This window comes from Nilaparvata lugens, chromosome 8, assembly GCF_014356525.2.
Source record: "Nilaparvata lugens isolate BPH chromosome 8, ASM1435652v1, whole genome shotgun sequence".
NCBI classification, from domain to species: Eukaryota; Metazoa; Arthropoda; class Insecta; order Hemiptera; family Delphacidae; genus Nilaparvata; species Nilaparvata lugens.
This window is the reverse complement of record NC_052511.1, coordinates 16207837-16231702: the sequence shown is the minus strand read 5'-3', so window position 1 is coordinate 16231702 and position 23866 is coordinate 16207837. Positions and strand designations below refer to the sequence as shown.

General features: G+C 33.3%; 1 protein-coding gene across 1 annotated transcript in view; it reads left to right on the top strand.

Moving 5' to 3' along the window:
* The first annotated feature begins 1239 nt into the window (after positions 1-1239).
* The window catches only part of LOC111055858 (homeobox protein Hox-B1b), an 84478-nt gene continuing 61851 nt past the window's right edge, over positions 1240-23866 (top strand). The window contains exon 1 of the transcript XR_005571990.1: positions 1240-1453. The gene's annotated coding sequence lies outside the window, so the exon portion shown is untranslated. The remainder of the gene's footprint in view (positions 1454-23866) is intronic.

The following is a 23866-nucleotide window of genomic DNA, read 5'->3' as shown; positions in this document are numbered from 1 at the left end:
TGACGAGGATAAGAGAATTAAATCGATTCAGTGTAATGTAATGTAGATGCAACACCGATGAAAAATCCATTGACGAAAAGTCGTTTTCATTGTGTATTTACATATGAAAATCCTATTGAATGATAATAGTAGAATAGTCTTGTCTGGATACCGTAAATCGTGAGTAACCTTCAATAATAAATTGTCAATGGTTTTATGGCTGGGGATGATGCTCTTCTTGTATTTTGACATGAAATTTTCTCTCTTCTAATATCTCGCACCCTAGTTCACTAGAAAACGCTACAGTTTTGTCAGTTTTCTTCATCGATCTTTTAAATAAATTCTTGAAATTGTTGATTTGTTCCAACTACCATTGACTATTCTTCATAGTGATTCTATAACAATCAATATGAATGTAGTGATCTATTGCTACGCAATATATATAGCAATGGTTCTAACCACACAAGCTCACAAAGCCCACAAAGTCTCAAGAATATGAATACTTTCAGCCATCATCCATTTATTCAAATATATTTTGGAAAGAAAAATGATTGAAATATAATATAATATCATTTACAATGTGTTCATGAGGTATTTGACTCAACATCCCTCAGCAACAATAAGTTACAAAGCTTTCAGTTTCATCATTACCTTCTGATTGATAAGATTCTTTAACATGAATCATTTATATCCTATGAAAACATGAAACAATCGTTCAAGACTTGACACTTTGGATTCTTTTCAGGCTATTTTTGATCCAGCAATCGGTGGGGAAAGAAACGCGGAGTCATTCGAAGGCAATAAATACTGAGGGTAACGTGGTCAGTGAGATTTAACGGCCTTGGCTATAAACGTCATTCAATGACTCTTATCCATAATAAAAAAATGCATCTCAAGTTAGAGACCATGGTTTTACTGGGGTCATGTCATCTACAGGAATACTATTGTTGAGAAGAGCTCAGTTATCAAGACTTGTACCTGAAATCACAGAATACAACAGAATGCTGTATTCTGTGCTCAAATGTATCACCATCAAACTCGATATTAAGATTCTCTATTGGTAGTGTAACGATCCATTTTCTTGGTATATGGAAGTATCAAAAATAGTGTCCAAACAAATCAACATTCCAACCCTGCTATCTGCCAACTAACAGATAAGGCAGCTCTAGCCAAGCTCTAACAGATAATAGTTTAAAACAACTCCTCTATCCTTCCTTACATTCCTATACTGGCATAGTGATAATGACAACAGGACAGTGCAAGAAATGAACCAGCAGTGACGAAAAAGTACAGTGCGGTCCCGGAAGTTGCCATGTCGAGTCGTATCGAGTAACTCGTGCCGTTCCTTGTGTTTCGTGCTGCCGGGTCGTTGTATGTCGTGCCATAATATATGCCGTAAGATATCCACATCAGTCAGTACATGCAGTTGGGCTGAGAGAAACGCATGCGCGTAGGTGAATTATTATTAACAGTGGTGAGTAAAATTATCACATTTATCATTGTCATTATTCGCCAGTTTCAAATTATATTTACCCATCTCCTAGTATATTATTTTTCATCCATAATCATCCCGAAAAATATCAAAATTTCCTAATCAAATTTTCTTGTATTTTAAAAATAAATTTAATTTCCTCTCAAACCCTCTTTTTGAAAAAACAAATGATTGATTTTGATAAAAATAGAAAATCCGTTGCACATGTTCCCTAAAACAGGGACATAATATTAAAACCGTTACAGTAGTCTAAAGACCAAGTTTTTACTTGGGTCATGTCATCCACACAAATGCTGTAGAGAAATGATCAGTTATCGGCATAATATAGAGTGAGAATATATCAGCAAACTCAATAATTAAGATTCTCTATTGGTAGTCTTTGATCTTCACTTCTCCAAGTTGACCTCTTCCTTGGTTATTTGAAAAACTCCTCAATTATATTCGTTTTCCTTGATGTAAATCGTTAATGATCCTATGTATCTCAATAAGAAAATCAAGGAGAGAAAGTCATGGAGCATGAACGACGAGATCTCAAACAACCATAACAGAAGAAGTTTGAACATACAGTAGCAAACGTATTATTCTTCACAGAGACATTAAAGGTACGTATCACCTAGCGCCTCCTCAATAATAACAGTCATTATTCTCGCTTTTCTTTTCTTTGGTCGGCATCAAAGGATTACTCCTCTTGTGGAACGAAACAAGAAGATTGAGGAGAGTAAGAGAGAATGCAGACGACTATTTGAAATACGATGGTTATCATGTACAAAAATGATCAACTTTGGTGGAGGTTTGATTGCATTGATTATTAATGGCTGGAGTATGACAGTCGTAAGGACCAATGACGACTCAAACTATATATTCAGGCGAGGTAGGACCTTTCCGCTATGGAATCCCCACCCAAAAAAGCTATATGAATTTCCTTCTCTATTAATTATTAATAATATTATAGTTATCAGTTATCAGTGATGGTTTAGTGGATTTTTTTATCCAATTTGGTTCTCATCTTATCTAGATTCCTAGTTTATATAAATATATTTTGGACTCAAAATTGGACAACACCTATGATGTGATAAACATAACCTATTTTCGGGAAATTTCCATCCAAATTTGAGGATGGAACAGTTTTGGGCTTTAAGCCTGTTGTTCCTTCCCCAATCATTCATAGTTGAGAATGATATTGGATCCATCAATGTATAAATAAATAAATAATCAGAGTGATGATCCTCGGTAAAATAGAAGCGCAAGGACAATAAATCATTCACAGCAAAGCAATAGTTATTAATTTTTTGGACCTGATTCATTTCACTCATAAAGGTGATTCATATTTTCAGTTTAGTTTGGAGTAGCGTGAAAGGTCGAAGAAGGTGTACTTAGAGCTCAAAAAATTAGTATCTATTACCCATGTAGGAGCAGAATTTACAAGTTTCGAATTATTAAAATGTGAGATACGAAATATAGAGTTGTTTACATACCTCAATTTCAATAAACAATGAAATTTGTATTTTGATTTGTGTCCTGTATACATGTTGTGCTTTTACAGAAACGCTTGGATGAGCATTTGAGATTGAACTCTGGTGATTCAATCCAGTTGAAGCCTTCACTGTGCAAACGGTCCTTCAATACAAGATATTATATAATACTAGTCCTTCAATAATGGACTTCTATTAAGAAATCCACTTTTAGATGGGATTAGGTTAATCGATTGAATATGTATCCTCAATCGATACAGCCTCTTAGGCTCTAGCGATACTGACACGATACTACGTGTCTTGGATCCCTTTTTTTCGTGGAAGATTAATTTCTATTAAGAAATCCTTTTTATCCTTCAATTATCATTAGATATAATACTAGTTCTTCAATACATAGATACATGATATCTGTGTATTGAACAGCAGGTTCAATACACTTGTATGTACTCATGTCTTGCACATTAAGAGAGTCATATAAATCCACTTTCACTATTACACTACAATGAATGATTCACTCCAACTACGATTTATAAATGATATTGGTATCGATGTTTGAACTCCCATAAGAAATAATCTTAAAACTAGAGGAACATGACACAGACGCTAGTTGATGATATGAAATATTGCAGAAGATACTAATTTTTAATGGTGAGTTGGACAGCACCAATCATAATTGAGACAATTTGCTGTTTGGAGCGATTATGACGGTTCGGAACCCTCGTGATATCACGAACTGCCATTATTTGTCTTGCAATCCCCTGGCACTTCCTAGGGAGAGCGGCAGGGAGGGGGGTTCCACCCTCGGTCGCTTCTTCAGGCTTTCATTGAAACCCTACTTTCTCAATAAGCACTGACCGGGGTCTATAATGATGTTGGGCATTGTTGAACGTTATCACTAATGTTCATCACACCGTTCTACTCAAAACATATGTCACTATACTTGCATTGTCCGGAGTTAGAATGTTTTGTTGTTCGTTGTGGCAGTTCTAAATCAGGGGTGATCTTACATTACAAATGACTGAAAATTTACTGAAATGAATCAACTAATAGTCATTTTTGAAGTTATTCAATCTATTATAATAGGTCTACCTCTGTACCACTGATGCTCTTTAACAACTGAAATATTATTTTAATGAATCGAGTTATTTTACTTCATGTGACAGCATCAATTGATTTTCCTCCTGCACTTAATGCTTAGAACTTTGTTCAATTAATACACGAATGAACTTATTTTTCCATTTATTAACAGAGCCACAAATCATTATTTAATGTGGAAGATGAATAGTGAGTGAGTTTTAAGTTGGTTATGAAACTACAAAAAGTGAGTTTAAAGCTCATAATTTGAACTACTCGTGTAAGTAGTGAAAACTTGTGTTAGTTCATTTCATGATAGTCTCTCTAACAATGTACTGTATTTTGGTTTTATTCCTACAAGTTGTGATTACTTTTGATCTTAATGATTGGAACTGAATGCCTTAGTTCTTGACTATAACTCCTAAATTCCATTAGTGGAATTTGAACTACTCGTGTAAGTAGTGAAAACTTGTGTTAGTTCATTTCATGATAGTCTCTCTAACAATGTACTGTATTTTGGTTTTATTCCTACAAGTTGTGATTACTTTTGATCTTAATGATTGGAACTGAATGCCTTAGTTCTTGACTATAACTCCTAAATTCCATTAGTGGAATGTAATTTGATACTGCTGTAGGATTGATTGCTATTTTATCTCTTTTCTGTATAGGGCTACTTTTTATAGAAATAGAAAGAAAAATAAAAATCTCAGTACCCTTTTTGAATAATTATTTAATCACAACATGTTTCGGACATCAAGTGATATGAAGTCTTATCTTCATATCACTCTTGAAAATGGCATCAATGTCCGAAACAAGTTGTGATTGAACAATTATTCAAAAATGGTACTGAGATTTTTATTTTTCTTTCTATTGAGTGCTCTTATAAGGCTTGAGTTCATTTGATGAATAATACGATTTATTATTTTAGACTTCCTAATCGAGTGTTAGGTTTATTAAAAATTAGGTTTCAATGAATCTATCTATCAAACTTTGACGGCTACTTGACATGAGACCTAATCTACATGGGCTACAAAGAGAAAATCGTACAATTTGCAGGAGAAGTTGTCAAAAGTCAAAGTATCAAGTTTACATTGATCAAATTATGAGGGAGGTAACATAACACATGAATGAGGTAAGGATCAGGATACTCGATGTTTGGAATCTATTATTTTCCAAATACTGTAATCACAATATTCAAAGCAAGAGCTTGGAGATTCGGTTATATGATAAAGTCTCTCAGAAACCTCTAGATAGACTCTAGAGTGTTTTAGAAGTCGCAAACCAGCTTACAGATTGACGTCTAACTTACAAGATTAACTTACAAGAGCCACACGCCTTAATGACGCCAAAAACTCGCTACCAGTAGCCTGCCTCCAATTTGTAAGCAAGCACTATGTGCAGTCTAATAAATCTGACACAAATCAATTAATTGTGTGACTGGACAAAATCTGACATAACCGGTTTCATGGTTGGATTTATAGTGAGTTTTTTAGCTGCAGCTGTGAAGTCCTGAAATGATATCACATTTGTGATGCTCATTCGTATATGGTAAAAGAATATTAGGTGGTCAGGTATAGGTATATCTTACGAGATAAAGACTAAAGGTAATTGCCAAGCTTGCATACGAACTATAATAACCCTCAATAATTGGAGTCGGCGCCGTATACTACTGTTTGCCTTTTATTGCCAGCAATTTATGATTATTATAGACGTGTTTTGCCTGGGGAAAGAGTTGTTGCCTGTCAAGTGGATATTTTTTTAATGGTTGTGTTTTGATATCAGAATGTAGAAGGCCTAACAAAAAAGCGCAGAAGTGTATTTTCAAGAAAGAAAACAGTGTGAAGATTGTTGAGAGATGATGTTATTTCAGTTTTTGAGATTGCGTTCAGAAAATTTTTGGAAGTTGTGAATAGTACTTGAGGAAGAATACTCACATTAAATCATATTCACCCTACCATGATTGATTCATAGATTATATCATGTTATCCTGCAACTTTGAAGAGTTGACAAGAGTTTATCCAGGATCCAAGAGTATGGAAATCGTTCTCTCTGATCTCTAGTATCTAGAAATAATAATTGAATTTATTATTCTAAAGATAATTAAAGTGTTTGTGCTAGTTCCTCAACATTCCTTCCTCCTCACATTATCAATTTAAAATAGATAATTTAAGAATAATACTTCCATTCACACATCAAGAAGAAGACATAAAGTAAAATTGATGAGGCACTTTATAATCGTCAATTTAACAATTATTTTTGGAATTGGAGATAACAAAGATTTCTATATTTAAAATGTCAATCACAATATTATCTCATTAAACATCTCAATTCTATGCTCTATCCTCATACAAACTGATTTCCCAGAGTCCATCCAAAGTTTTTGAATAAGATCCTTCATAAGTTATTTCAAATTACATACAGCAAGGTCTTCGCAGATATATACAATAACACCTATACATTTCTTTTAGTTTTGTCGTTGGTTTATAACTTATTCACAAAATGATAAAGGAATTATTGGTTTTATTTTATTGCAGTGGTTATGGCCCATCATCGATGAGATGAATATTGAGAAATTGTAGAATGAGCTCTTTAGACTAACTTCAGGAAATTGATGTTAAGAGAGCTAAAATAATAATTGGAAGCATTCAAGCTCACTGGAATTTGTTCAAATTTCTGTACTTTGTTAATAAAAAATAGTCTCGTGATGGTTGCTATGTGGCGAAGACCAATATGTCTCTAGGATCTGATAGAATCTGAACACTCATCGGGTATATCAAATGAACTAAGAAAATAACTCCACTACATTTTCTGAGAAGGTACATGTGAGATCTGAAAGAAAATATTCAATCAAGATAGCAGATAGTATAAGAATTATCTTGAATATCAACTGCACAGATTTTGAGAGAGCTAGATGTTTCTTATGATGTTCTAATCACATGGACAAACATGTTATCCATGGTATCCTAGATCCTAGGTTATCTCTAGCAGGCGGCCAGGCTTTATAAGTATGAAAAGTAATAATGCAAAACAGCCTCCTTGATTTTTGAAAAAGTTGAAAGTGATAGATCAATTTCAAATATATTGCATCGCTTTTTATTGCAATTCTGAGGCCCGGCTGCACAACAGCAAGATAAATTTTAATCGTGGTTAATTTAACGAGAACCAATCAGAGGCGTCGTTTTTGAAAAAAAAACGGCTTCTCTGGTTGGTTCTCGTGGAATTAAACACGGTTAAAATGTAACCGGCTGTTGTGCAACCGTCACCAAGACCTATATGTTGAATCGCTTTTCTGCACATTTTCAATTCTTAGATTTAAATCAATCCCTGCATTTCTCAATGAAAAAAATTCCAAAGCACTTTGATGTAAGCTGGAACATATCTCTCATTCCAAAAAAAAATGTTAAACACTATTTGAATAATTATATTGCGAACTAGGAATTGTATTTTTTGTATCAATCAAAAAGTGCAACAGACTCATGTTGCAATCCATCAACGTGTTTTGATTGCTATGATGTTCTTCAAGCACTAGACAATTTATTGTCGAAAATAAAATTCCACCTGAAAACTCAACAATCAATACTATCAGTAGCTAAGCGCCCCATTATGACACTGACATGCCGATTATTCTGTTTTATTTCGGGAGTTCATTTTGGTTATTCAGGTTTCTTCATTTATTTATAGATCCATTTACAAATGACAAAGTTTCATGACAGTTGTTTGTCCGTTGTGTCCTGAAGAGAGGAAGAGAGAGAATTTTGTCAGGAAAGGGAATCTAAAACAGTTGAAGCTGAAACGAGGGGTGAGTTGAAGAGGGGTTGTTTACATGTTGTCAGCATGGCGTCTGCCTGTCAATCATTCGGCCATGATTTATTGGGCGGAGAGGTTGCCAGCAGCAGCAAAGCTCTCGAGCAACTAGCGAGCCCTAGCAGAGAACTGTTGAACTACTATCAGCCTTTGATTATAAACAGGAACAGTCTTCTCTATCAGACACACATCAGCATTATAGTAAAACCACAAAATAAGAGACGTTGTTTATTTACTCAGTAGTGTAACCGTGGAATAAGAATAGGATAAATTCTTCCTCCATTTTTTCCCACGGTAAAACGTGATCAGTAATAGGAAGAAGAATCCTCTTTGCATTTTCAATCAGCTTGGGTTTTCAGTTTGTTATATTTTTTAATTCCTTGTCAAAACAATTTGTAGATTTAAAAAAAAACAGGAGAAGTATTTCATCAATTAATATTGAATTGTCTATTTTTAAGTGAGTTTACAGTGATAAACATTTGTAGATTTGCAATAAAACATGAGAAGATATTCAACAATATGAATATCGTATTGAATTGTCTATGTTCCAAAGTTTTACAATAAGATTGCTAAATGCAGGAAGCAAGCTGTTCTTATTAGCAGACTGTGCTTATTTCTACCTATAAAATTATGTAGGCCTACCCGCTTATAGCATTGGATTGTCACTTTCTCGAATTGCCTGGTGTCACTTGATGATATTTGCATATTCCCATGTTGAAAAACTTTTGTCGAGTGCTCATTTTCTGGGTTGGATACCATCTCCATAGAAGAACTCCGTAATCGCAAACTACTCCATTAACAAATTAGAATATTCATCAAGTGAAGAAGTGATGTAAGTCATCACTTAGTCATCACTGAAGTCATGACTTCAGTGATGAAGTCACATAATAGTGACTATGTGAACCGTCTTTAAAGCCTCAAAGATTTAATAAACAACATACGAGGAGGAATATTGTCAGAATAATGCTTGAGAGAGTAAAGAGAAAGATTAAACAATCAAAGATCAAATACCGTACTAGAAATAGGTTTTCTGAGTGAATCTAGAGTGGAGGACGTAACCTCCATTATGAACTTTTCAAAAATTCATGGAACAACATTTTAAATAAATACGCACATTTTGAAAATAGACTTGTTATGAAATCACAGTTTATTTTCAAAATCACTGTACAGCATAGTAATTTCGGGGAACCGAGCTTCGCTCGTTATTTTTATTTATTGATAAACAAAACACAATTCTCTAAAATGATCGTGTTTATATTTCACAGCTGGCTATATGTCATCTTATGAATTTCGGGGATGCGATATTTTGATTTTTCACATATTCACTCGCTCACTCACTTTTTTACTATCCACAGCTGTTTCAGCCAAGGATGAATTATCCTTTTAATGTCGTTCAACGAGTTTTCCCAAGGATGAGACCTAGTGCAATCGAATTTTCATATCATATACCTACCATATGTTCCACATTTCGTGAAAATCGTTAGATCCGTTCTCGAGATCCGTTAAACATGAATAACTAGATACAAATATGAATAACCAGATATAAAAATACAGAAATTGCTCGCTTAATATGATAGGATACTGGTATAGTTGATTATAGATTATGTAGCAACTTTGCTAAAAAAAATCGTTTACTTTGCTCGAGCTGACAGAATAATCAAGGTCACACGGTCAAAGTCAGAGATTAAGTTGTTGTTAGAACGCACTACAGCAAAAAATTTCAAATTCATCTTGATTGAGAGAAATTGTCAAATCGTGTTGAAAGGAACATGTCATAAAATAGCTTGATCTGATTTGGGACCAGAGCAGGAAAATACAAAGCTATTCTTGGACAGGAGTAGAAAGGAGAGAAGCAGGGCTTCATCAGTCAGGATGATGGATCAGTTAGCCAGCCCAGGCTGCTTATGATTCTATTGTGTTTTTGAATATTTCTGATATCTCTTCTAACAACTGTCAATTCTGGCTTTTTTAGGATAAATTCTCTCTTTCAATATTGTATCATATTCCATTATTTTCTTCTATATGCTATTTTCTATTATAGATTGAGATATTCTTTTCGCATAGTATCTTTCTTATTTGAATTCTCAGTCTCAGCTAACATTTTCATCGCGAATTTATTATAACTTGTAAACTCCTCAGTAGATAGTGCATTCCTATTACTAGGTTCAATCAAGGTACTTCTCAGTAAAGTTACTATACAGAGATTCATATGTATGGGAACACCTCAAATAAGTTGGAGACTGCTGTAGATATAATACTGTAACTCTCAGGATAATTTATTGGTCAAATACTCTACCTTTTGACCTAGGCAACTGAATTTCAACCCCTCATAAGGGGGTGATTCAGGTGTTGAACTCGAATATTTTAAATGTAAACACCCATTATGTAGTACAGCATTCTAAAGGCCTTTTTAAAACAAGAAAGAAACTATTATATATTTCCAATTATTTGTTGGAATCGTCAACTGTAGTGAGCCATAGACAGTCCAAGCAATGAATGCTCAAAAAAGGGTATAGAAGGAAAAGTTTGGTAGACAATTTTTGACCCCGCAGTTCTGGTTACGGTAGTAAGGAGATAAACATAGGTTAATCAAAAGTCCCCATCCCTATCCCTCGTGCTAAGGGGGTGGGGGTGGTTTAAATGTACCATTTTTCGGTTTCTCGCATAGAACTCGGAAACTATGTATCTCAAGGACTTGACTGTCATATAATAAATTAACGCTTACATAATTTCCTGCAATATTCATTCCACAACTTTTTCTTTTCTTTATCTCCTTCAGTTTTCGAGATATCCGCTCTTGAAGGTGTGCCATTTTTGAAAAAAAAAAACATGTTTGACACCAATAATTCTTCCCTATTTTTGCTCTTATAACTTTTGAAAAATCGATGGGTAGAATCCATGCTGATGATGAATCATTATAGAGCATCAAATATGATTTCACACTTTTACGAATTTCCCTTCACCTTTTGCAGCAGCTTTAGTGTTGAGTGTGAAATCTCCATTTTTGCAACAATAGACCAATTGACATTGGAATTTGGAGGGAATGTTTTAAACAAAATATTTCACTTTGCAGCTTTGTTGAGACTAGTTAGTAGGAGAACATATATTATCAAAAGTTCCTATTCCTAGCTTATGTGCTAAGGGGATGAGGGTGGTTTAAAAGTAGCATTTTCCAGCGTTTTGCGTCCACGCTCATATCTTGAGAACAATGCGTTCAATCGACATAACTAACCTTTCAAAAATGAAGTTTGATAAATTCTTTACACTTTTTGTTCAGTGGAATTTTGTGATATTCCCAACGTTCGCGAGATATTCGCTCTTGAAGGTGTGTAATTGTTAAAATAACAGGTTTTTATCCAATGTTTTGCTCTTTCAGGGCTTATAACTCTCCATAAAAATTAATGCCTATCGTAGTCTTGTAGAGTATTATATTTTCCTTGGAATGAAGTATTATTTCACTATTCCAAGTTCTCCTTTATTGTTATAGCAGCTTCAATGATGGGGGTGGAATTTTCATTGATGCAACAAGTGTCAACTTAGCGGTTCCACACCTTCAACAGAGGGAATAAAGATGCTCACTTTTGCTATGTTCACCCACTAACGAGTCTAAATCAACATGCCAAGCCAAAAATTGTGTCACAGACACACCCTTCAAATGTCATTGTCAAACGATCAATTGTTGCAGCAATGAAAATTTCACCCCCTAAATTGAAGCTGCTATAAGAATGAAAGGATAACTTGGAATAGTGGAATGATATATCATTTCAAAGAGGATTTATTGTTCTACACGCCTACGATAAGCATTAATTTTTACGATGCATTGTGTAACAAATTATCTTGAATGGCTGGCAAAATCGCTTAATGAAAAAAATTTATAGGTCTCTAGCAAACAGCTGCTTTGTTATCGACGCGTGCGATATCAACAAGTGAGAGATTAGATAATAACGGGTATCTTGGCTACAATTAAAACAGCCAAATGGAAAATAATTATTTTATTTGCTATTTATTGAAGTATATAAAATAATGAAATTTTGAGGTTGAGCTATAATACTTACTGGTCGGCAACCTAAATAATCGATCAAGCCGTATAATTTGAAATTTATCCAGACACCTTTGGCAAACTTTTGTTGTAAACAAATAGCATTCAACTAGAGGATTTGGTAACCACATGGCATGCTATTGTAAATGGAAAAACAACCTAATAAGCTTATAAAAATTTATTGTATAAAATGAGCATGTACAAAATATATAAAATAAATAAAAATATTAAGGAAGTATGTATATTCTATTAGGTGCATGGATAATGTGCCGAGCACTATTTTTAATTCAGGCCTTTTTCCAAGTTATAATAGTACATTTAATACGCAATAGACTAGAGCCATTATTGTAAGTGAGTTAGCGAAATAAATTATTTTCTCTCTCTATTATGAACGACCATGACTTCGAGTTTCCCATGATAGATATTTAAAAATTGTGGCTCCAAATCGTCGAGGAATGTAGATTATGGAATTATCTCTAAAACTTAACCTTCCTGTCGCGACATAGAGTGCGATAAGTTGGAAAACAGCAAGCATTGAAATTATAACAAACTACCGATTTTGCAGTTACTATTTGGTCCAAAGGCTCTAGAAGCCACGCGACGATTGGTCAAATTGATTCCCTTCGCCCAATAGAAGACCTGTTTCTAAATACAGTAGTGAGGGGATTCCCCAGTCGAGAGACCAGATTACGTTTCGGAGGACACTTTGCTAGGAGCACTACGAGAGTAAAGATGTAGTCACTATGTTTCCCCCTTTTTGGGCAGGTTTACAAGTTTATATCATTAGTTAATGTAGGAGCTAGTTTTATTTTTATTAAAGTTTAAATTTTCTAGTAGTGCCATGTCCTGAAAAGTTTAATTGTGTTTCTTCATCATGTACGAATAATTGTTTCTTCAAATAACCGCTAAGGTACGTAAAATGAGGTTAAAATATAATTTAGGGAATTTAATTGATTGAAACTTCCATAAGAGTATTGTATTAACAAAGCCTGTTATTTTTCAAGTTAATAATATTGATTGAGAATAATCCTTTTGATTTTATTAGTGATGGAAGATAATTGTAAATTTTTTTCCTAAACGAGTATAGAAAGTTTTCAGTTACATTACATTTGAGTTATTGTTTCTGGAGATATATTATTGTAGAGTATTGCTGAAAGTCAGGAAGATAGCCTTTAAATTGGAATTAAATTTTTAAGATTATGTTCATATTAAGTTTAAGACTCAATTTTATATTTTTCTGACTGTGTTTTCTCATGGCGTTAAGGCTTTTAACTGAACTCTAATTTATTAAATTATAACAGAACTTTTGAATTATTTGTGGAGAAAGATCCATTTATTCTGATACAAAGAATCAGTAGTTTAAAGATAAAAATCTATATAAAATGAGGATTCAAATAGAATGAGAGAATTTAATTAATTGTAATCAATAGAAAACTCCTGTTTTAGCTTTTGATGAATTGTAGGAAGAGTTAGAAATTAATGCTGTAATACATTTATTTACAGCGGTTCATGTGTGTCCCCAAACCAACTTCATGTACTACCACCACTTTGGTTCCGCAATTTTATGTAACACCGCTTCAAGACACCCGTTCAGACGACAGGTCTAGGGACGTAAGAGGACGTCGCCGTCAAGCCAAATTCAACCGGTAAAAGTTCACCGCCAGAAACAAGGTACTGTAACCCCAACGATAAAGCAACGTACAGACCAACGAAAGTGCAGTGAAGTGAAACAAAGGTTCATTCGAGAATGTCAATCAAAAGTGGGGATTCAAAATTATTATGAAATGGGTTATATGGGTTACTATCGACGAAATTTGGGTTCAATGGGCTTTTCTTTCTTGAGTAATTTCATGTTGAAATTAATTTGTTATTTTAAGACTAATACTGTTTGGTTTTGTGACGTATTGCTATCTAAACGAAGGATAGTAATGCGCCCCCAAATCAGATGAAGAATGTCAACAAAGTAACATGAAATTGTTGTTTCTGTTGTTCGCTTTTAGTTGCCAATGTTTATTGAAGCTGTTTGTATTTTTCAATTATTTCAAATTGTAGTGTTATTCTATAGTATAAACCTATTAAATCAGGCATGGCAAGATTAATTGAAGTTTTCTTGACTCTAGCCCGTTCACCTGCATGAATTAGGTATAGACTCAGGTATTTTCTAGATGTGTCTGCCTATTTCTAAATTCTAAATTTTATTCAAAATTATCTTCTTTATCATCTTTTAAAAGGTCAGGCACAATACATTTGTAATTTTTAGATGAGCCAATAAAATTGCAGTGGTTGATTGGCGGTAATAACGAGTCGATTCAAAAATAACACCCCTATTTTATATAAATGATAAGAATTTGTAAGTTATCACTACTTGGTTCATATATCAAATGCAATCTGAGTAATTATAAAATGTAATACATAAGATATAGGTAATAGCCTAGCAGATTGGCACGGACTATTTGATTATATAATGGTGTTGTAGTTGAATTTTTAAATAATATGCAAATTTGGAATACAGAAGTATGATTGTAGAGAATAGGGGTAGATCAGAGCCCACTTGCTTGCCAGATGCCACCATGGAACGCCGCTAATTTTATAGAGCACAAGTCCCTTTTTTGTTTGAAAGATTTAAGTTTAAATTCAATAATTAATTTTCATAAGACTTAGTGATGCCATATTGAGGCGTGAGTCATTCAGATGTTTATTTATTTCCTTGGAGAAGATGACTTCGGCCACCATAAAACCCAAGATGATGGGAAATTCGGATCGCCATCATCATCTTGTGAATTTCAGCACGTGAGTGATAGTTAACAAGGAATATATAAATCTAGGGCGCCCTCAGTGCTTCGAGTGAAACAAGATTTTAAAAAGCTAGCTCGTCGAAAGGGTGTACAAAAATTTAAATTAATATCAAACTTGCGCAAGTCTTGAAAAGTGCAAAAACGTGTTTTACTAATAATTAAGAACTATATATCAGACTTACATGTCTAAGTATACACCAACGAAATAAATATTTACATTTAATGTTGTAATATATATATATGCTCACTCGATCATTAATTTTATTAGTAAATTATAAAGATATAAATAAAGCTCATGTTTATAGGATAAATTGATTTATCTAAATTCCATCAGACGCCGAACCTTTAGCCCTGATATATAGATAAATATATCAATATATTTGAGATTTATATTTTATTAATTTGGAAAGAAGGTATATGAGATTTTATTCGACAAGCAACAGCAAGTCGATAACTGAGCTGCATAATCTAAATGCATATGATTGATGATTTGAGAAGCACATGGTAACTTTTCGTGCTAAAAACTAAAACCTAATAAGTGAGCTCACACATATCAAACAAAAATAAAAGATGCCATCAACCAAACCAAGCACATAATCCCAAACAACCAGGAAAAGTTTCTCAAACAAATCAACCCACAAGCACCCAGACTCAACGCCCTCCCAAAAATACACAAACAAGATGTACCAATAAGACCACTGATCAATCACACAACAGCACCTGCCCACAAACTAGCCAAACTACTAGATACCACCATAAGAGACAACATAACTTTTCATAATCATACTGCAGTGAAAAACAACATTGATCTCACCACAAAACTTCAGAAAATCCAAATACCACAAAACTCCACAATAGCTTCACTGGACATTTCAAATTTATACACCAATGTATCAATCCCCGAAACTGTAAAATTCCTTAAAACAATGCTAGAACAGAATAATACACCACCTGAACATATCAATGAAATTGTAAATCTCACTAACCTGGTCACCTGACAGAATTACTTCTGTTACAATAACCAATATTATTTCCAGCCAAACGGCCTCCCCATGTCTTGCAATTTAGCTGAGATCTTCATCCACAACATTGAACAAAAACACATTCTCAATCAGTTTGACAGAATCATCAGCTGGTTCAGATATGTTGATGATATTTTCATTCTATACAAAGGAAACACCAGACAAACTGGAATATTTCACTCCAAACTGAACAAAATACACCCAAACTTGCACCTCACCATAGAACTGGAAAACAATAATACAATCAATTTCTTGGACATCACCATATTTAAACAAAACCATACTTTCAAAACATTTAAAATATACAGGAAACCTACCACAACTGACACAGTAATTCACAATACCTCCAACCACCCAACCCAACATAAACTTGCAGCTTTCCACCACATGATCAACAGACTATTGAATATCCCCATGACACAATTTGATTACAACCAAGAGCTCAACACGATCAAATTCATTGCCCAACAAAATGGATACTCATCCACTCTAGTTGACAACCTACTCCACAAAATAAGAAAAATCATCAACCAAAAATAATATGGAAAATGACCAAAAATTCATCACACTCACATACTACAACAAAAAATCACAGAAAGTAGCATCATCTTTTAAGAAACTCAAATACAGAATTGCCTTTAAAACAACAAATTCACTGAGAAAACATTTTCAAAATTATCAAACAAACAGAGATTTGAGCAACCAGGCATCTACAAATTGAAATGTAATGATTGTAGTAAACTGTATATCGGACAGACTGGACGTGACTTTCAGACAAGATACAAAGCGCACATCAGAGCCATTAATAAACCACATAGCCACTCAAACTTTGCTGACCATATTATATCAACAAACCACACATACACCAACATCGCCACCAATCTTGAAATCCTCCATATCTCACAAAAAAAGCAGAAAACTCAATGTATTGGAACAATACGAAATCTACAACCACACAAAACAGTTTCCCAACAGTCTCCTAGATGATCAAATAAATTTCTCTTCCCACACACTCTTTGACAAAATAGTCCAAAGTTCAAAATTACCGCCTCACTAAATATCCACCAACCCAACCCCCACCAAAACTTATTCCACCACCTTCATCCCTTACCACACATAGCCTTGTCATCTGAGTGAATTCCCACAGTCTGATGATGACCAACAACAGGTCGAAACGATCGTCACTATACAAAAGTAAGTGCATTTTCACTTCAAAAGTTTTTTAAAATTCAAGTTTAAATCTTTGGAAATAATATGTTCCAGAGATTTATATAAATTATCCAATATCATTAAATATGACCAGAAGAATCTCAAAATCATAGCATTAAGTTGCAGCAGCGCAAATTCTTGCATCTGTATTTACAGAATTCGACAAATCAGTCACAGAAATTGTGAACTGTTGGAGCAGCCAACGTCAGTAACCGGCAAGAGCAGATAACTACGGGAGCTCCTGGTCGAGCCAGTAAGAAATTGGTATTATATATATTCTAAGAACCACAATAAGGGTTATATATTTTATTATTCATGCTCTACCGACTGCAGCCAAAAAAGGGCAACCCGTTATTGACAAAAATAATGTGACAATTGTTGGAGAGTTATAAGCCCTGAAAGAGCAAAACATTGAATAAAAACTTGTTATTTTAACAATTACACACCTTGAGAGGTCACTTTTGAGTGCACATATATATATATGCCCCACGTTGGTTGCGACATGTTATGTGAAGTCACTTTTGGGTGCACATATGTATATGCCTCACGTTGGTTGTGACATGTTATGTGAAGTCACTTTTGGGTGCACATATGTATATGCCCCACATTGGTTGTGACATGTTATGTGAAGTCACTTTTGGATGCACATATGTATATGCCCCACATTGGTTGCAACATGTTATGTGAAGTCACTTTTGGGTGCACATATGTATATGCCCCATGTTGGTTGTGACATGTTATGTGAAGTCACTTTTGGGTGCACATATGTATATGCCCAGCTGGCTATAATCGGTAGAGCAAATGAGATCAGAGAATTTTTACGTTCACTCCTGCTAAATTAGAAATACTGCAATGTTCTCACCAGCTCTTCAAAGATCTTACATAAAATTCTGCTCGCATATGCTGCAATCTGCTGCCGCTTTGTTGGTCTGCAATTCTTACCATGCCTCCATATGATCCCATAATTACAGATGCTGAAGTGATAGATGAATATAAGGAATCTAAATACTGTGCAAGACAATAAAGCATCGACTCCAAACCTACTCGTTACCATCTGACAAAGGGGTCAGCAATGTGAGATAATATCTAGCAGGATCGAAAGCGACTCTGAATCAGAATTCTTTTTAATTTCTATTACTGCTGCTCCAACTTAACACTATGACTCTGTATTTCAATTGATTTAACTTCGGTTATGATTCTGATTAATTCAGATAAATCTTGAGAATGTAATATTTCTGAAGATTTATAATAAATGCTGTACATTGCTGACTTGTCCAACACACTTGGTGAAGAATATAGTTGGATGATATCTTTACTATTACGTCAATAATGAAATAATGTGCTAATACCAGATTAGTCATGCATGAAGACAGGGTTATAAATAAAAGGTACACCATTCAATATTACTAATATATTACATAGATGATTCAACAAGGCATAATAAAACATGTAACAATGAATATAAAGCAATATGAGAACATATGAAAGAAAATATCACAGTGGTAGCTCACTTAAATTTTATTAGGTTGCTCGTATCAAATGATAAATCTTATATTTCATTGATAGCATATAGTATATAGGCTCAATTTCTAGACTTGCTTTCACTTGTCGAATGTATCTATAATTCTAGATTCCAATAATATATTAAATATTAAAATATTCATGAATCTCAGGGCTTGAGTTCGGCATACAGTGGAACATAGATAAAATAAATAATATTTGAGATTATAAGAGCCTTCTTGTAATTACTCCAATGCAATAACAATTTTGAGAATGGTGATATGAGCCTATAGAATAAATTAAATTCTTATATATAATAGTTCTTTAGCTACTTAATTCCTAAATTCTCATTCAAGTTCTTAGTAAGACTTTCCCTTATTTTTAATTAAATGCGCAAATAACTATTAATAAAGCTCGACTTTTGAATACAACTTTCGACGAGCTAGCTTTATTATGTTCATAAATTCGAAGCAATGAGGGCTCTCCCTAGTTATAACTCACGTGCGATGATTCTTCCGAATTTAAAGATTGTGAAACGGTATAGTGGATATATACTGGAGCAGTAGTAAAGATCCCTAGCTTGCAAATAAATTTGCAAAAAGTTAAGGCCGTCTGGCTCACAAATATGCTGGGTTCAGACCACAGCTCTTGCTCAGTAGTAGATGCATGAATATTCCAAATATAATGAATCACCATAGGGTTCAATAACTGGTGATCAATAATTCCTACCGCTGCTTTCGTGAAGATATTGAAGAATACCAATAAGGAAGTCAAAAAGACAGTTAGCGACTGATTATCAGTAACCATATAATCAATCGAGAATAATGAAAATCAACTATGGTTTTTCTAGTTGATCCTTAAAACGCTCGTCATGAATACAGGTATGCACTAATTTATCCTTTCGAAATTCCTTAAGACTTACAACGCCAGTTCTTGAAGTTTTCTGGATCCTTATATGAAATATTGTAGACTTATTAATGTAAATATCAGTAAGATTTTGCTGGCTGGATAGTATTATTATCACCAAAGGATGATAAGTAATAAGTGCTCTGAATAAGATCAATATTAATTAATTCACTAATTATATATGCTGCAGAATAAGAATGCTTGGTACCAAGACAGCTCAAACTGTATATCACGAGATGAATTGAGGAAAATAATAAAAACTCCTAGAATTTTGTATGCTGACATAAAACATAAAATATATATTCCATACATTACATAGACAAAAATATTTCTTGATAAATATAATTTTCTTTGGATAAATAAATTCTCCAATATTTTAACAATTATCACAGGATTTATTAGCATTCACAATATTGTGACCTATAAAATATTTACTTTATTAATACTGATATATGAACTTGAAGTCGGTTCAGACTTTAACAACTTGGAACCTGTTTGGTCTATAGATTTAATAGAACATACTTTGATCAATGAACAATAATTAATAAAAATAATAATTTAAAATCTCAGGGCATGTGGGTTCGTGCCATGCATATAAGCTTCCTACTTATATCAAATAAATTCATAAAAAGAGTTCTTATAAAATATATGATAGTGTTTGACACGTTGCAAATTTCTTAAACTTGAATAAAAAATTTATATAGCGCTTTGATTAATTCCATAATTCACTGATAAAGGCCTTAGTGTTAAATGAGCTCATTTAAGATAATTAGCACACTCACTATAATGATGTTCTGAAGTTCTCGTAGAATAATTAATTATCTCCAATAATTAATTAGCTGGATCCTTTCGACTCTGCAGGGCTCGTGTATGGTCCAGATTTCTTACAAGTTTCTATTAGTATTAAAGATTTATTTACGGGAATAAATTACAGTTAAGAACTCTTTAACAAACACTGAGTTCACAAATAATCAAACATTAATCACATATACTTGATATTTAAAAAAGGGAATGGCTTGATGCTTTTAAAAAATTAATTGGAAAAAAGACCCTATCCTCCATGTGCTGCCGCATAGGTCAAGATTACAAGCCAGAGAGAAGCAGTAGTAGTTCTCAGAAAGATCTCATCTCTTCCTTTAACAAATTGGAAGCCTCCCTCTGATTGGCTTTCTAATTTTAGTAAAACATGATGTAATTGGTTACTTAAGATTCAGGGTTTCTCCAACTTTGTTATACGAAAATAAATAAAAATTTATATATAAATAGCTTAGATAATAGATTGTATGTGAACATTCCAATATATAAATCTCAATATATGAGGCTATAATGCAATATACATTTAATTTTTTATATGAGTTTTGTTGACTCTTAGTTTTTCATACTTTTTTTTAGATTTCAATAAATATTCGAATAACATAATAATCATTGTTTTCTTATTACATAAACCTTCCCTAACATACAATATACAATTTTATGAGTAAAAATATAATTTAATTCATAATAGTTGATTGAGCAATCAGCTGATTTGTTCGATATCAATTCAATAAATTGTCGATTGATCTAAGATCGATTGATGTATTAAATCAAAACAAAGGATTCTAACCTCAAATTGTACAAGCAATCTTTTTTTTATAATCTGCCAATAATAAACAAGCCACTTTATAATTTTATTTCTGCCAAAGAATTCTCATTACTGCATAATTACAATTTTGTATGGTTCTCTTATCGCTTTATAGATAATATGATTACTCTTCATCATAAATAATATTCGATTTTATTTGAGTGATACCTTGACTAGGTTATCTATTCTTTCAATTCACAATTCTACTAAAGCTCAGTTATTTACTTCATAATTATTTTATGGTGCTAAGACACAACGTAATAAGATGTAGTATGGTTTCTGCCTCCTGTGTCCAGTGCCTTATTAGTCTGGTGGGCTGGTGTCATCTTCTTCAGTGGGGAAATATTTAATTTAGAAACTCTTGTCATATAGCAACTTCACTGAGTTGTAGTAATTGATTAATGATAAAAATTTTAAATTCAAACTCTGGCATAAAACATTATAATAAGGGTTCAGTCTACTGCTCTCATCTTTGGCTGGTGCCTCTGGTGACCACTAGCAAGCAGGTGACAAATTCTCCTTTTTTTTATTTTCGACGATACTTCCTGATTCCAAATTTACATATCATTAAATATGCAATATGATTGGTGAATTTCACCAAATCAGTATGACGAAATTAGGTACCAGTAAATAGTTCGTAATATGAAGACAGATCACTTTAAAATAAACAAATATTTTCCACATTTGATGCCTCTCACATGCAAATCATAATTATGTACAAATTTTACAGATAATAACATTATATTTATAAATTTGAAAAATACCACGTGGTGGCTTTTTGAATTATTTATACTTTTAGCGCCTATCAAATACTAGACTCTGATCGGTACATTAATATTTTCTTGTACAAATGTATTTCAGTATTACTATGCACATTAAACTATATCCTATTTCCCTTATTTTTTTATGATGATTTTTAAATGTTCTGTTTATTGGTATTTTTACAATAAATATTTTTGTGTTTTCTCAAATGTTTTTTGTCCCTTATTTTAGCATGCTAAAGCTCACAATACCCCTTTAGTTAGTATTGTATACATTCAATTATTCTGCTCGAAAGTGGCTGATAGAATTTTGTGTATCAGGCTTGACCGCCGTTAATGTTGCCGACAGGCACTATTTCAAGTGAACCTAACCTCAATTCTTTATTATGATTTTATTAAATTGTTAAAAAATGAATTCAATTTTGTACTCTTGCCAATAATCACAGTATTTAGAGTCTGTATTATCTCATCTTCACCGTTATTACTTACCTATCTCAGGCAATTGATAATTTGCAGTTGATGATAATGCTTCTGGTTTCCTTCAATGAGACCTGGCTAACTCTCTTTGAACTAATTTTGAAAGAGTACCAAATTTTCACATAGTATCTATAATTTGAAGATTCAAATCTGCTATCACTCAATATTTATTCTGTATCAGTTAGAAATCATAATTTGTAAAATCTGTTCATTAATTTATTCAATATTTTGCTGTAAAAGAATATCTTTCAGAATATATCCATATTACCGTTTCATTGAACTGGGTTTACTTCATTACACCTCTAAATTTGTTCTTTCTCGACTGACACATATTGATCGTGCAGGACACGTCCTGTTTCGCAATAGTCAGACATTATCGAGTATAGTATCTATCATTAGACTATTATTTCTTCTGGTGGTAAATGGTGATCGATATTCTTATCAAATAATAAATCATTTTATTGGAAATATCCTGCCGAATCAAATAAAAAATCGACTGCCACTAGCCTACCACACCGAGGTGTAGTGAATCCTGCATTCACATCCAGTCAATGTCGCAAGGAGAGGTAATAGATTGCATAGACAACATTAGAATTAAACTCGCTACTCGAAATATTCACTATTTTGGTTCAGCATTTTGCCATCATATAACCTATAGTATTTTCCAGAGACCCGGTTTGCATGGATTTGCTATTCTGTCTGTTGTTTTGTGCGTTCTAATATCCCTTCCAACTATAGTACAATTATTGGAGTCTTAGTATATTGATCATTATTTGGAGAAGGAGCTCACTCCAAAATTACTATCTCTGTCTGATCCTAGTGACAGCATTGATCATATTCGGCAGATTCAAATTGAACTGCATTTTATTACTAAATTGGATTTAATTCTATCTCACTACATAATCACCTACAGCACTAAGTTTGAAATTTACAGCCCTTACTTCGGCTACCTTTGTAGACCGCCAAACCCTCCATCGAGCAAATTAATTTTTCCAACCAATTCTATTTAGACACTCTGAATTTAATGATACCACTTCCCCGGCCAAAGGAAGGTTAGTCAACCTAACCTACAATTACAAACTGCTAAATTATAACCTCAAATACCATAACTGTTCAATTATCTTCTTTAATTCAGTCATTTTAATTATTAATTTTCTTTTTATTGTACATTCATGCCCCTCCACAGAGTGAAATAGGCTACAATATTTGCTGACACAAGGTGAGGCCTTCAATACTAAGAAATCGTACTCATGGTTGAAAAATTATAATCTTGATTTATTGTCTCATGACTCTAAGTCAATAATTATATATTTTCGTGTCCCCTCCATGGAGCAGGATTATGACAACATTAAACTATATCATATTTCCCTTATTTTTTCATGATGATTTTTAAATGTTCTGTTTATTGGTATTTTTACAATAAATATTTTTGTGTTTTCTCAAATGTTTTTTGTCCCTTTTATAGCATGCTAAAGCTCACAAAACCCCTTTGTCCTTGCTTTAGTTAGTGTTGTATACATTCAATTATTCTGCTCGAAAGTGGCTGATAGAATTTTGTGTATCAGGCTTGACCACCGTTAATGTTGCCGACAGGCACTATTTCAAGTGAACCTAACCTCAATTCTTTATTATGATTTTATTGAATAGTTGAAAAATGAATTCAATTTTGTACTCTTGCCAATAATCACAGTATTTAGAGTCTGTATTATCTCATC